The 16,770-nt window shown below is 44.3% G+C and overlaps 1 protein-coding gene and 1 long non-coding RNA gene across 2 annotated transcripts in view; one reads left to right on the top strand and one right to left on the bottom strand.

Annotated features, from left to right (window-relative positions):
• LOC142151067 (uncharacterized) overlaps positions 1-10,362 on the top strand; it is a 140,772-nt gene extending 130,410 nt beyond the window's left edge. The window contains exons 2-3 of the long non-coding RNA XR_012691138.1: positions 9,318-9,455; positions 9,734-10,362. This is a non-coding gene — a long non-coding RNA (uncharacterized LOC142151067). The remainder of the gene's footprint in view (positions 1-9,317; positions 9,456-9,733) is intronic.
• Positions 1-16,770, bottom strand: part of LOC142151049 (uncharacterized) — a 97,026-nt gene that overhangs the window by 28,574 nt on the left and 51,682 nt on the right. The gene's annotated exons all lie outside the window — the stretch shown is intronic.

Here is a 16,770-nt window from a genome sequence, read left to right as displayed (position 1 = left end):
TATGTGTGTATGTGTCATGTATGTATGTATGTATGTGTGTCCTGTATGTATGTATGTATGTATGTATGTATGTGTGTATGTATCATACTTGCCAACATTTTATAATTTAGATCCGGGAGATGCAAGGGTTGCGACTAAATCCCCTTCAGCGTAGGTACCCGGTACCTACACTGCATGGGAAATAGCACACTCAGTGTGAGCCAGCTAAATCCCCTTCACCGAAGGTACCTTTTGGCCCCCTGCTGGCCGGGTCATGAACTCGAAGGGGATTTAGCCAGCTCAGTGTGAGCCAGCTAAATCCCCTTCACCGAAGGTACCTGGTACATACACTGCATGGGAAATAGCACACTCAGTGTGAGCCAGCTAAATCCCCTTCACTGAAGGTACCTTTTGGCCCCCTGCTGGCGGGTCATGAATTGGAAGGGGATTTAGCCAGCTCACAGTGAAGTGTCTAAATCCCCTTCAGTGTAGGTACCTGGTACAATGACTGTATGGGAAATAGGATTTAGCCAGCTCTTAGCCACACTTATACTGTCTTATATTACTGAGGTTGTTTTTGGTGATGGTAGTATCAGTACTAAATAACAAGAAAATGGATAGTATAATATGTGCATTTTGTCTTGAATTTGTTTCCAGGTCACCTAAAAAAATAATAATATTTATTTAGCCATTTATTTTTTAAAGATAAAATGTACTTATTGGGCCAACCTTTTAAGAGTTAATTTCTCTTGTGGTTACTCATAAATGATCCATATTGATCTGTAGATATCTAAAAACAAGATCATTTTAGAGTGAGAAATAGAGAAACTGAAGATACAGGGTCATAAATTGGAAGCAACAGCAAGAAATGCAAACTGAAAGGTCAACTCAAAGTAAAGGATAATGTGTAGATATTAGCCCATGAGAAAAGTTATTTGCAATTATTATTTTATGCTAGAACCTTAATGCACAGTAGCATGCATTAGATATATATGAAGAGCCCCCTCTCCCTCTCTATTCACAGAACTTGTTTTCATCAGCAGAAAATTATAGTTGTCAGTTCATTTCTATGGTGTTACTTAGTATTCTCTGGGGCAGGGCCATCTTTTCCATTGGGCACCATGGGCAGGTGCCCGGGGGCCCCAGGGGCAAGGGGGCCCCATAGGCAAGTCTCTTAATAAAATAAATAATCCTGCAAAAGAAAAACTTCAAGGGTCACTGAGCGAGTACATTTAAAAAAAGCAGTGCATCGAGGCCCATATATATATATATATATATATATATATATATATATATATATATATATATATATATATAGGGCCCCCGATGCACTGCTTTTCCCGGAGGCCCGTAATGTTGTTAAGATGGCCCTGCTCTGGGGAATATTCAATTCAGTCTGGAGCATGTAGATTTGCTTTCAGAAATTGACTATTATACTTGTATGCTTTGTAGTGGATAATTTAGGTTGTTTTAATCATACTTGCCCACTCTCCCGTATTGTCCGGGAGACTCCCTAATTCTGCATAGATCTCCTGCAGTACCTGGTTGGTTTTCCCGCATCCTGCCACTTCCCAGTTAAGTGGTCAGGATGGGGTCCTCCATGACGTGAGTCACAGCAAGCTGCGTAATGTAGGCTTTGCCACCTGGGTCATATTAACACGGATGCATAAATGTATAGTTAAGAGCGGTACTTACATTACACGATCCCCTCCCCTCCAAGAAATGTTCAGATTTTAGTGTTAACATTTTTAGTTAAATAAGTACTTGGATATACCCATGGTGTATATTTTACTCAAGGGGTACTTATGTGGCATTATTTAGCACAATGGGTCTGGTGACTCCCCAGTCATTGGCTCCAGTCCATGTACTAGGATATCTCTTCCCTATCCTAATCCTACTGGAACCATACTCAAGAAGGGCACTGGGAGTAGGTATGGCAATTATAACAAGAGCGCAGAATGTTGATCAATGCAAGTAAGGCAGACAAGAGGAGGAATCATTCTGAGGATGCCCTATCACAGTAAAATCTTATAGATATATATATATATATATATATATATATATATATATATATATATATAAATCATTGGTCTGCTTGTCTGTCCAGTTATGCATTCAGACACCCCTGCACCGATTGGGATGAAACCAACACGAGATGGTCCAGTTGAATCCTGTCCAGGTGTTAGTGAGATTAGGGTCCCAGTAGAACCTCCCGTTGGTGTACGCTAGGCAGAACTTTGACCTGGCGAGCCTGTCCTGGTCCTTCCACTAGATGGATTTCAATGACATTTAATCTAAAAACAAAAATCACACTGGGCAGCCACCTAATGGGTGTGTTGGAAGACCTGCTAAGCTTCTAATTATTTTGAAAAGGTTGACAGTTACATCCAACTCATTGATAACTTAATAGCTTGAAGATTTAAACCCAGGCAACGGCAGGTACTTCAGCTAGTAATTAATAAAAAAGGATCTTTATTCTTAAGATTATTTGCATAATTGCCTTTCTTTCAATGCCACAGCTTTTGTCTCTCAGCACTTATTGTGGTGGGTACAGCGTGCACTGAAAATTAGAGTGCACTACATTTGTGCACCTCAAATTTAGATTCAGACACAAACCTAACTTAAAATTACCTGGACTGAATAAAGATGTAGGCACACTATACAATTAAACACCTGTGTGATTACGATGGATCAGTTGCAAATTGCATTACAAGTTACTTCTTGCTGCTGTAGGTGGAAAATTAAGTTTATTATGCGGGGACCCTTCTTATAATCAGATGTGGTGTAATAGACTTCGTGCTAGATGCATCTTTTTAAAAAAATTTGGACATATTTGAATATAACAATAATAATGTAATAATTGTCAGGCTAAAAGTAATGTAGGCATTCAATAAAAAAATCCTAATATGTGGAAGATGGTTCTCATAATATATTGGTAAATTATGTCATTACTTTTTTTCAAAAAGATAATTAAGAGAATAGATAGTATATTATTTGTTTTACAATCCTTGGTTCAGCAGGTATACTTTATGCATTTATCTAATATTTTGACATGCTTGTAGGACACACGAGGAAAGCGTGAAGGTCTCTTCCACACGGGTCACATATAGACATGTAAAAAATATCTAACATAAAATGGTAGAGGGGTTTGGGTCAAAACTTATCTTCCAGGTCTGGTGGCTTGTAAACAAAAGAAAATGTGCTACATATACAGCAGTGTGTATGTCCAAGTTGTGGCCAGTGTTCCTACGTGTGTAAGTTACTGGACATTATGAATTATTGTGCACCATTTTCACAGAGAGGCGCATGGTATCAGCACTAAATAGGTTATTATAAAAATTAGATCACAAACAGTGCAAGACAATGGGGTATATTTACTAAACTGCAGGTTTGATAAAGTGGAGATGTTGCCTATAGCAACCAATCATTTTCTAGCTGTTATTTTGTAGAATGCACTAAATAAATGATGTCTATAGCAACCAATTAGATTCTAGTTATCATTTTTTTTGTGCATTCTACATAATGACAGCTAGAAAATGATTGGTTGCTATAGACAACATCTCCACTCTTACAAAGCCGCAGTTTAATAAATATACCCCCATGAGTGTGCTGGTCCGGCCGGCTGCCTGGATCAGTCACCCCCTCCTGGGTCCTCCATTGCTGGGGGAGAACCTTGGTCGGCATAGCAATTACAGGTAAAGTACAGACTTGATATACTAAACATTGAGATGTTTTTGAGAAAGTTAAGCAACCAAAGCAACAATAAAGATTTAGTAATTTTAATGGTGAAATAAATAACTAGTTTATTACAACCTTACCTCTGAAATATACAAAAAAAGCTGCTTTCAGTATGTTTTGTTTACATCACATTATGTACTTCTTACTAAGTATTCAAATATACAGTATATTACAACGTTCAGCTGTCTGTAATATGTAACAGCACACACAAATGTCTGATAACGTCCATTTACAATATCAGGTAATATATCCCACTTGCTGGCCCTCATCGTAACAAGCTACAACATAACTATCACTCTTCGCGGTAATTTCATCAGGCATTATCAGGTGGATAATAACATGAAGTTCGAGAGTAGAAATAAAATAATAAACTGTCTCTATTAGGTTTCTTGCTTTCTCCTTCGTTAATATCGCTTGATGGACGGACACTTTAAAATGGGAATCCCATAACAGTCCGCTCCAGAACGTGTCCTTTTACCCTCTGGGAGTCACAAGCACTATTTGAACTCTTCCTTAAACAGATGAGTTTTCAGCAGGATCCTGCAGTTAGAGACGATACTTGACAGAGATATTCTGTTGAACATTTCCACGGGCAGCATTCAAGAAGGGTCATAGTCCTGAGAGCGGAGGTAACCTGGGAGAAGCAAATAAAAAAAGCGTCAGCGTAAGCAGAGGGTTGGTATGTACAGAGATTGTGATAATAGATATAAGTGGAAATGGATAGGACAGCACTAAATACTTTTGTAGTGACAAGATGATTTCAGTAAGACAACAGTAATTAATGACGGAGAGTATAGAGGTTATTTCTGCAGCGACTATTTGAATGGATTGTAGGAGACAAAGATATCATTACAGTAGTCTGGACAGTATGTAACAAAAATTGCTTTGTAGTATAAGAAAAAATGTTTTATTTCTGAAAGAGTAATCAGGGAAATAAAACACAGAATAAATAATAGGATTTTTATATATAGTCCCCTGGGAGACACTGCATGACTGGTCCTTACACTATACCCCAATGTTTCACAGACACTTTAAGACATCCTAGAAGTTCACCGTAGCTCTACCCCCTCTATACTACTCTCCCCATAAGCCGGCGGTTCCCAAACTGTGCGCCGTGGTGCTGTCACTGGGGTGCCGCGGGCCAAGCATTGAAAAAAAGAAAGAACACAGAAACTTACCAATCTGTCGGGCGCCGGGACCCAGCAGACTCATCTCTCCCGCAGCTGTCACTGAATATCGACGTCAGTAACAAGCTGCTGCGGGAGAGAGGAGTCTGCTGGGTCCCGGCGCCCGACAGATTGGTAACTTTCTGTGTTCTTTCTTTTTATTCTATGGCTGGCGCGCGGCAGAGGAGTGAGAGGGAGCGTGACACCGGGGCACAGCAGGACAGACAGCGGGGCACAACAGGGCAGAGGAGGGTGACAGAGGGGCACAACAGGGCAGAGGAGGGTAACAGCGGACAGAGGAGTGCGACACAGTGTGACAGAGGGCAGAGGAGGGGGACATTGTGAGAGAGGGCAGAGGAGGGGTGACAGAGCAGAGGAGGGGGGACAGCGTGACAGAGGGCAGAGGGGTCAGTGTGAGAGAGGGCAGTGTGTCTTGATGCAGAGGGGGCAGTGTGTCTGGATGCAGAGGGGGCAGAGTGCCTGAGGGCAGAGTGTCTGGATGCAGAGGGGGCATTTTTGCATACAACTAAATAAGTATTTCTGTCCTGACCTAAATACTTATTACAATTTTTTGACCCAACTACTTCTAAAACAGGACTGCTCAATAATTATTTTGGAGGGGTCCCTTGAAAAAATTTGGAGACTCTAAGGGTGCCGCGAACTGCAAAAGTTTGGGAACCACTGCTATAGGCCTTCAATTTATGTTTAACCCTGAAGAGGAGTAGACAGGCTCAAACATTAGCGATCATGGGTGGGCAGAACACCATCATGCCAATTTCTTATTAGCAGACTTGGCGACTGGGCACCTAGCAGACAAGAGGAAAAAACAGGAGAGAAACCTGGGCACCTTAGCTTTTGGTACATTAACAGGAAGAAAAGCACTTTTTCCTCCTGTCACCCAACTAATAATATTGTCGAGCTACGGCCCAAACAGGACACCCACAGAAAACGCAAGTGACTCAAGAGTCTTCTTAGACTGCCTGTGAACCCCAGTACTGACTTTGGCCGGGTCCTGTGGAGGAATCCAGCATTGTGAGTGGGGGCATTAGAGTAAACACCACCTCGTTACCTCCATTCTTACGCTCAGAGCGTTAGACAATCATCCAAGCTGTGACATTAAAGTCGTAGACTTTGGAGACCACCCCAGTAATAAAATTCTAAACTAAAGGCCTAACAGAAGAGTGGTATACAGCAGGAGTAGTGTCAGTGAACTTCCAGAATGTTTTATATTGCCCTTTCGCCTGGTCCCTACCGTATCCTCCAATGGTTCCTGGTGTCCCGCAATGAATGCCTGAAAAATAGCCAAATTTAAAAGTTATGGATAAGTGAGAAAGCTTTAGTATGCCACCCAAAAAAGTGTGTAGAAAACTGGATGTATTGTTATTTTTGTGAGAGAATTGAGAAAAGTCTTATGTACAGTGTTGTGACAAAAGCAATTATACTCATGGCCTGTAATGAAAATATCATCTGAGTAAAATGTGGTTTTGTTTATTAAAGATTACTGCATCTAGTCACAACATCTATGGCAAGAACGGTCTCTGTATTATTATCTCACTTGCCGGTAAGGCTCTACTCCTCTTTCAAATAAAAAGTACCTTGTTTCATTCTGAAGTAAGAGGTGTCAGGTTTGAGGCAGCGGGGCATGCGAGGGAAAAGCTGGTGGGCGGCAGTGAGACACGATTGTGGGCAGCAGGCCTGTGAGGGAAAAGAGAATGAGCACATGTCATGGGGAATAGCAGATAAAAGATGGTGAGTGTTGTCAGGGTATTGTTGGTTGAGGAGGGGCTGTGTGGGGAAGAGGCTTCTCCCTCACATGCCCCTTCTGCCCACATGCCCCCCCCCTCTGTGCCCTGCAGCTTCCATCACACATGCCCCGCTATGCCAAGAGAGAAAGACACACACACACTACCATGTGACCCCTATGTCAAACAGCTTCCACCACACATACCCCCTGTGCCAGCCCTGCATCCACCACACATGCCCCCTGTGCCAGCCCTGCTTCCACCACACATGCCCCCTGTGCCAGCCCTGCTTCCACCACACATGCCCCCTGTGCCAGCCCTGAATCCACCACACATGCCCCCTGTGCCAGCCCTGAATCCACCACACATGCCCCCTGTGCCAGCCCTGAATCCACCACACATGCCCCCTGTGCCAGCCCTGCTTCCACCACACATGCCCCCTGTGCCAGCCCTGCTTCCACCACACATGCCCCCTGTGCCAGCCCTGCTTCCACCACACATGCCCCCTGTGCCAGCCCTGCTTCCACCACACATGCCCCCTGTGCCAGCCCTGCTTCCACCACACATGCCCCCTGTGCCAGCCCTGCTTCCACCACACATGCCTTCTATGCCAGCCCTGCTTCCACCACACATGCCCCCTGTGCCAGCCCTGCTTCCACCACACATGCCCCCTGTGCCAGCCCTGCTTCCACCACACATGCCCCCTGTGCCAGCCCTGCTTCCACCACACATGCCCCCTGTGCCAGCCCTGCTTCCACCACACATGCCCCCTGTGCCAGCCCTGCTTCCACCACACATGCCCCCTGTGCCAGCCCTGCTTCCACCACACATGCCCCCTGTGCCAGCCCTGCTTCCTCCACACATGCCCCCTGTGTCAGCCCTGCATCCACCACACATGCCCCCTGTGCCAGCCCTGCTTCCACCACACATGCCCCCTGTTCCAGCCCTGCTTCCACCACACATGCCCCCTGTGCCAGCCCTGCTTCCACCACCCACACATGCCCCCTGTGCCAGCCCTGCTTCCACCACACATGCCCCCTGTGCCAGCCCTGCTTCCACCACACATGCCCCCTGTGCCAGCCCTGCTTCCACCACACATGCCCCCTGTGCCAGCCCTGCATCCACCACACACTAGCTTCCCTTCTACTTACCTTTTTGTACACGATAGCAGCCAAGATCCGAAAGAAACGATGGCGCTCCTGCACGGATAATACAGCCTTCCAGCAGCCCGCCTAACACTTTGTACCATGTGACCGCTGCGATCACATGACCCTGTGACGTCATATAGACGTGCCAGGGTACCTAAAGCGAAGGGGATTTAGCTGCTACCGAGATGCAAGGGGGAGGTGGGCGTGTAGGGGCGGAGCTTCGAAATTTGCGTCATTTTAGCCCCGCCCCATGATGTGATGACGCAAATTGCGTCATTTTACAGCGGGGGCGGGGCCAAACGCCGCGATTCCCAGTGAATCGCGGCGTTTGAACCGAATTCTGCCCACTTCACTAGGAAGTGGGCAGATCAGGGAGATTGCCATACTCTCCCGGGAGTCCAGAAGACTCTCGCAAAATGCGTGAGTCTCCCAGACATTCCGGGAGAGTTGGCAAGTATGGTATGTATGTATGTATGTATGTTAGTTATTCCTGTATGTGTCATACATATATGTTGTTCTTGTGTGTATTACATGTGTGTATGTTATTCCTGGTGTATCATGAGGGGGGTGGTAGATAGACTGGATATTACTATCTAACATCTTACTTGGGAGATAGAAGACTGTCCTCTATTAATTACTACCTAACGCAGTGGTTCCCAAACTTTTGCAGTTCACGGCACCCTTAGAGTCTCCATAATTTTTTCAAGGCACTCAGCAGTCCTGTTTTAGAAGTAGTTGGGTCAAAAAAATGTAGTAAGTATTTAGGTCAGGACAGAAATACTTATTTAGTTGTATGCAAAAATGCCCCTCTGCATCCAGACACTCTGCCTCCTCTGCATCCAGACACTCTGCCCTCTCTGCATCCAGACACTTTGCCTCCTCTGCATCCAGACACTCTGCCCTCTCTGCATCCAGACACTCTGCCCTCTCTGCATCCAGACACTCTGCCCTCTCTGCATCCAGACACTCTGCCCTCTCTGCATCCAGACACACTGCCCTCTCTGCATCCAGACACTCTGCCCCCTCTGCATCCAGACACACTGCCCTCTCTGCATCCAGACACTCTGCCCCCTCTGCATCCAGACACACTGCCCCCCTCTGCATCCAGACACTCTGCCCCCTCTGCATCCAGACACTCTGCCCCCCTCTGCATCCAGACACACTGCCCCCTCTGCATCCAGACACACTGCCTCCTCTCACGCTACCCCCTCTGCCGCGCTGTCCCCCTCCTCTGCCGCTCTGTCCCCCTCCTCTGCCGCGCTGTCCCCCTCTGCCACGCTGTCCTCTGCCGCACTGTCCCCCTCCTCTCTAGCGCTGTCCCCCTCCTCTGCCCTCTGCCACGCTGTCCCCCTCCTCTGCCCTCTGCCGCGCTGTCCCCCTACTCTGCCGCGCTGTCCTCCTCCTCTGCCATGCTGTCCCCCTCCTCTGCCATGCTGTCCCCCTCCTCTGCCCTCTGCATCTCATCCACAGTGTACTAAGACCAGGGGGTATATTTATGAAGCAGCATTATGCTGTGTTTTTTGAAAACATCTGTTTTATTAAAGACAAAGCCCTCCAAGTCGCCATGGTGAATGACATCATGAAGGGGAGTCGACTTGTTACTTCTTCGTGATTGGTTCAAGTCGCTTTCAATAGTCATCTGTGATCGTCTGTAAGGAGCCCTTCGGAATCACCATGCCGTGGTAAGTGTTGTTGGGTAGTCAGCATTGATATGCTGACTACCATGTACCAACTACCACCGCTAACAGTAGAGGTAATAAGAGCTTCTAATCCAAGCCAAAGAGTTTAAGTATACATAGGAGCTGTAAACACAAGAGAGCTATAGGAAGAATAGAGCTACAACTGCTTGAAACAAGAACATAGAACAAGAAATTGAACATCAGCACTTCCATCTTTTTGAGGGGGATCCAAAAACAACACCCACAGTCTGTGACTCTTCTCCCATCTGCTTCTCCAACAGGATAAACTACTTCATTAGTTATCCACAGAACAAGTGCACCAATACCCAACAACCACTTCACTCCAGAGGAACACCAATAATAAGCCACTCCAGGACCATCCACCAAACTAAGAACAGGAAGACAAAGAACCAAAGGAGAGAAACATTTCCTGACAAAGTCTTCACTCCAAAGGATTAAGAAGCAAGTGACAAACACGTACAAAACCACACTACCTATAGATCCCGCCAGGTTACACCACCTATAGATCCTGCCAGGTTACTCCACCTATAGATCCCGCCAGTCCCTATCCTATCCACGTATGGACAGGGCCATATTTCCGACTGGGCACGATGGGCAGGTGCCTGGGCGCCCAGCGGACAAGGGGGCCCAAGGCAAGACTCCTATAAAGAAAAATAACAACTTACCTTTTGCGGTCACCTGGTGGCGATCCGGCTCCCTCCCTGGTCCCCTCTTCCATGCTGCACTCGCAGTGAATGTCGGGCGTGATGATGATCATCACGTGATGTCATCACGCCTGACATTCACTGCGAGCACACCACGGAGGAGCGCGGGACAGCGAGGAAGAAGAGAAGAGGATCGAACTCGGAGAACAGGGTGATTGAACGATAAATTAAGGGGGATTTGAAAAAAAGAAGTGATATATATATGTGTGCGTATATGTGTATATATATATATATATATATATATAATATATATAATCACTTTTTTTTTTACATATATATATATATATATATATATATATATATATATATATATATATATATATATGGGCCCCGGTGCACTGCTTTGCCCATAATGTTGTTAAGATGGCCCTGCGTATGGATATGAAGGATTTATTATAGATGGGTGTTACATAGACATATTACAGGGCATTACACCACCAGGGAGAGTGGACTCTGGATCCCGCTGTCGGACATGCTATGGAGACATAGAGCTGATTTGCTGATCCTTGCTGTGTGTCATGTTTCAAAGAAATTCCCTATAAAGTGTTTACGGCCAGAGTTTCTCTAAACCCTAAGCCCTTCATTATTAGTTTCAGTCATCTTTCTATGTGGTGGTAAAACGTAGATTAATGTCTTTATTCGTCCATAGATCCGGGTGAATCTTATGTAGTGTTTTTGTCATGACAGAAATGGTTTTCTATCATTCATCTATATTGTAATTATCCTATTATATTTATTTAGATACCAGGAAAACTGGAAAATGCACCCTTTCACACATACCGTATTTTTCGCTCCATAAGACGCACTCGTTTTTAGAGGAGGAAAACAGGAAAAAAAATATTCTGAACCAAATCTCAAATCTGACACCCTAGGCTGCAGCCTGAGCCTACTGGATAATCAGGACCTGGTTGGTAAACATGTATAAGGAATAAATATATCACTCTTATTTATCACTGATGTGATGTGAATTCTCTTAGGCAGGTGGGTAGGTAACTGTAATGACATATTACAATGATTGGACCTACCACTATTAGTAGGTCGAGAATTACAAGCATTATAGTGCACAGACCCCTTTCTATTTGTCGATGCAGGGAAGGTGGAACATCAAGCAAATTCAGCGTTTCTAACTAAAGTAGTATTTATAGTCCACATTAAAACACAAGGTTGTACTGCCATCACTTTGTCCATAAACTGTTGCTGAAAAGGAAAGACACTACATTCCTTGGACTTCGTAACATCAGCAAAGAAAAAGTACCGGTAAGTGTATATTGAGGCACTCCTCGGAAGTATATCCCCGGCATGCTGTAATACCGTGTTTCCCCGATAATAAGACCTACCCCGATAATAAGACCTAGTTAAATCCCCATTTTGCCCGGTCCCTGCTCTACACTACAATGCCCCCAGCTCCGCCCCCCGCATGAAATGGATGCTGCTGTAAAAGATTTAACAGCGGCATCCAATCACAGCTGCGGCGTCTCACTCTCTCACAGTGAGCGCGCACCCTCCCCTCATTTTCTGTGAATGACGCTGGTATGCGTGCCAGAGTCATTTACAGCAGTGCCGCAGAGGAGAGTACTGAAGAAGAAAAAAAAACGGTATATAAAAGAATTGTAAAGCAGGACTGAGGGGCACGATGGGGATAAAAGCAGGACTGAGGGGAGCATAACGGTCATCATTTTAAAATAAGCCCTACCCCGAAAATAAGCCCTATGCTGTTATTTGGAACAAAAAAAAAAATAAGACAGTGTCTTATTATCGGGGAAACACGGTAGCTGTCAGCTGCTGTCAAACAAAAAAGGGGGATAATATAAAGGCGCTTCTCCTTCAAAGTAGTGTCTAAGCTGCCAAGTAAATAAACAATATATCAAAACATATAGAGAAAGATGAATCCTCTAAACTCAGCGATAAAGACACAAAGTGTAAGTGTATAAATAAAACCATGCACAATGATAAAAACGGGTCTGGACACATAGATAAGCTTGAATGAATGTTTAAAAGCTCTTTTGTAACTGTAAGCAAGTGTGGACACTTGGTGGAGTACAAAGGGAAATAGATCTTACCCTATTCTTTCCCTGCCAGTGAACGTTCCTCCATGCTCTGTTATACCGATATGTATCACTCGCTGCAAGGGAGTCCTTTTGCGAATGAGAAAGCTAAAAGTAAAAATAGTCCTCAATCTGTAAGGTGCTTGCGATGTCGGAGAAGTTCTCCCTTTCCCCTCGGAGCGGCGGCTGTAGAGAGCGTAGGTCGCGTCCACCACGTCACTCGCATGCGCATTGGAGAATCGAGACATCCGCCCCGCAGCAGGACGCTTGAGTGTCCCCACGGCAACCAGGTATTCGCTCCATAAGACGCACACACTTTTCCCCCCACTTTTTTTGGGGGAAAAATTGCGTCTTATGGTGCGAAAAATACGGCATATCCTAGAAAGTATTCCCTAGATTCTCCCATATCTATAAATGCCATATATATATATATATATATATATATATATATATATATATATATATATATATCTACTATATAAAAGCCTAGTGGCGTGTGTGAAAAAAAAAACCCAAGCTGCAGCGCCACCTGCTGGGCAGAGTTATACACTGACCTATATATTTCTTGAAGGAGGAGTGGTTGGTGGTTGCCAGGGGTGACAGTGGGGAGTTTTTAACACCTTAAGTAGCTTGATTTGACTAGAATGCATGAGTATCATGCACGGGTTAACTGACCTACTAAATTCTAAGTGTGTGTGGAAAAAAACCCTCAAAAAGGGCTGAAATTTGGTATACTGACATTATTGACGAGTTGAGGGGTCAAACTCATTTTTGTGAGGTAATTTTACCTCATGAACACACATGTGTATAGTGGCGGATCCAGGGGGGTGCGATCGGGGCAATCGCCCCCCCCCCTAGCAGGGGTTTGCTGCCGACGGCTGCACAGTATGTGCAGGTCCGTTTGGCAGTGACAGTGTGCTGCCCGGCTGCTCTGATTGTGTTTTAAACACAATCAGAGCAGCCGGGCAGCACACTGTCCCTGAGGTTTTAGAACAGTAAGACTATGGAGATGAAGGATGTGGCGATGAAGGTTGAGGTGATGGAGAAAAATGATGAGGTGGTGACATGTGGACAAAACCACGTTAAAAAAGGGCGCTTGCGTCGGGAAGTAACGCTCTTCCCCTGAGGAGGCCTGGGCTAGGCCCAAATGCATGACAAGAACCTTTTTAACACCTTAAGTAGCTTGATTTGACTAGAATGCATGAGTATCATGCACGGTTTAACTTGTGTGTATGTGTGTATATATATATATATATATATATATATATATATATATATATATATATATATATGCCTTATATAGCATGTGTACATTACCCTGTTGCCTTCCTCGGTACTTCACTTGTATGGATAGTATAATATATATATATATATATATATATCTATATCACATATGTGCTGTTTCCTATAGTTTAGGTAAGGGTATAGGGTGTAAGATGTAACTGTGTGTGCATGGTTTCATCTTTTGTTTTGCTTTTTAAGCTGGTACAACTCCAACAGGTCAAGTGTTGGGGGCACTGATATGGTTTGTTTTATTACACTGTTCACCTGCTTCTGAAATATCAACTTTGGTTTAAGTAGAAAAACTTTTTTAAAGTTTTTTTATTTTCCTCTCTATTTCTTGTGAGAGATAACTCAGACCCAGGAGCTATCAATCCTGCAGGGGTACCTCAATGACCAAGTGATCACCAGCCTTTATCAGATGAAAGAGGTAACAAAAAAAATTATATACGGTATATCATAATAATAATAATGATTACTGTCCACCTCTCTGGGGTCTCAGCTCCATGTGAGCGGCGTTACATAGAAACCCGATCTGACCCAATCCTGACCACCGTAAAAGTACTGCAGGTGGACAGCAACAGACTATCTAGCACCATTCCTTCCCTCATAGTATAAGCACCCCCTAATAAAGATGCTTTCGACTCCGCAGTACAAGAGAACTCTGTGTGAAAAATTGACAGTGACTGAAAGAAGAAGGGGCAGGAAGAGGACAGGACAGAAATGGAAATGTTTATTATGTGTAAGCATGAATACCTTTATAATAATGGTCACTTGGTATACCTACTCTCACACCAGAGAGACACTGACAGACTCAAGACCTGCACTATGAGGTGCGGCATAGCTGCAGATGGTCTATACAGATCCACCCTGTTGCTCCTGACCTGTCCAAGTAGGAGGGAAGAGGGGATCGGAAGGAAACACAGGGAAGATTTATAGCCCGAGAGCATGGCATAAGAGTCTGAGTTCTTCCAGAGATTGAGGAGGGTTGATTGGTGTTAGGATTACGTTATATTGAAGTTGGCCTGGATTACCTCCTTACTACCAGAGCTGCTGCTGTGGTACTCAGACCATTCTCATGACCTGTAGGAGTTAATCTAATTAATGCCTGGATCCCAATCACCTTTAGCTGACCTTTAAGAGACTGCCTTTCCCTGCAAGCTGTGCAGTTTATTGATTGTCCTTGCTGCTGCTGTTTGTAAACCCTGTGAATATTCTGCTCCAGTTTGATACTCGATTTTGACCTCTGCCTGTGACCTGACCAGCCCTGATTGTTTCTTAGAGTAACCTTATTGCTTGTGACCCCGACTACGTATATCGCTGCCTGGACTGATCCTATTGCCTGTTGTTTGACTCTGCCTATTGTCTGTGATTCAGGTTCGTGGTCCTTGCTATCTGCTCCATTGGACTCACATGTGTTCGTTGTGTTTCATCATTCAGATTTACAGCTCTATCTTGCTTCTTCACCTTCCCTTACACCGTGTTGCTCTCCAGCACCATCTCCACACAGGCCATAACTGGCATTACATCCATCTTCAAATCTACACTGCCAAGCTTCCCAGCTTACCTGGATCTTTGCGCTACCTGTGCCTGCAGATCACCTCACCTGTGCGGTAACCAGAGTCCTCAGCTCCACTGCTTTATCTGGCAATCCTGCCATCCTGTACCAGCACTTATCCTGTTACCCTGTGCTGCAGTTTAGCCTTTATATCTTGCAAACTGCTGGTTCATTTGGGCCTTAAACTGAGGCTGGTTTCATGAGTTTAATTACCTGAAGTGTCTCTTCTACAGTGATTTCTTCATCAATCACCACCAAGCTCTCTGGGGACATTTTCGTAGCCTTGTGTAACCTGTGTAACTTGTGTAATGTGATATCATATGTGTGATATCTGTATAGCCATCTGTGTCTGTCAGGTGTGTGATATTAGTGTGACATGGAAGGTATCGGATGCCAGGTTGCTATTGTTTCCAGTGTATAAAATGTTTGTATTTGAGTTTGTTTGGAAATAATCAGCATGGCGAATCAGAGCACCCTAATCACTTACATTTCATATAATTGAAGATGGAAAAAATATCTAAATTTCTAGATTGATTTTTAAACCAAAACTTTCTATAAATCCCCAATTCAGGCATTTGTGACAGATTTCAATTGGAACACAATGCACTAAATTAGTGTCGGTGACAGCCAAGACACCTGGCCACAAGAGGACCATTAGAAGCCGTACCGTATTGTGTGAGGTCACTTAGCAGTCTTATGAAGCCGGATCAGAGGAACTTCTTTGAAACACTGACCAGGTCTCTACGGCTCATGAAAATACGTCACCCAGGGCCTCCTGTAGAATTAGACACATCTTGCCTCCAAAATGCAGATGTAAAATGTGTTCTGAAAAAATAAAGAAGCATTTTACATAGTATGCAAGGTATCTTAAGATCTCTGCAACTGCATACTATGTAAAATACACGGATGCTGGAGGAAGATACATGTTATGTGCGTAATTTAAGCTTATCATGCGGTAGAGAGACGCACGTCATCATCAAGTTGATGGTGATGACTGGCATTTTAATATGTTTATCTTAATATTTATAAAATAACAAAAACACAACCCCTATCTTACCTGTAACTGTTTTCTATATATACTGTCTTAGTAGACTGTATATAGTACTTACCTCACCTACTATCCTCCATAGGCTGTTCGTTCTGTGTCCTCTGTCTACTACAAGCCCCCACTTTATAGTCATCTTGCTGTTTGCACTAGTTTGTTCACAGCAGATGATAGAGAATAGGAGATACTTACTGCGTTCCACAAGGAGAGGAGAGCGTGCAGCATCAGTGCCCGGCTTACACACGTGAACTTTATTTAACTTTGTTATGCGGTCAGGTATGATGATGTCACTTTGAAGTTTGTGCATGTGCACTGGGCACCAACCCCACCTTGCCCCTATGTGATGACATCATAATGGAAGGTGTGCTATAGGAGCAGCTAAAATAGATCATTATGGTACATGTTGCACAATTAATCCATAAAACAGAGGATTTTTACTTATCGTAAAATCTTTCTCTGACTCCATTTGGAGACACTTCCTTACATTGGGGTATAGTAGGTGGACTAGGAGATCTGGCACTTATCATACTTGTTGATTACACACTCCTCCCTGACTATGCCCCTCCTCTGTGACAGGAAACTCAACTCAGTTTTGTATAACCAAGCCAAGAAGAAGGCCAACAAGGCAAAAACCAGAACCAGGTTACTGAACAGAAGAGAACCT

Source organism: Mixophyes fleayi, chromosome 4, assembly GCF_038048845.1.
Source record: "Mixophyes fleayi isolate aMixFle1 chromosome 4, aMixFle1.hap1, whole genome shotgun sequence".
Taxonomy (NCBI): Eukaryota; Metazoa; Chordata; class Amphibia; order Anura; family Limnodynastidae; genus Mixophyes; species Mixophyes fleayi.
Note: the sequence above shows the minus strand (reverse complement) of the source record. Positions and strands in the feature narration are given on the sequence as shown.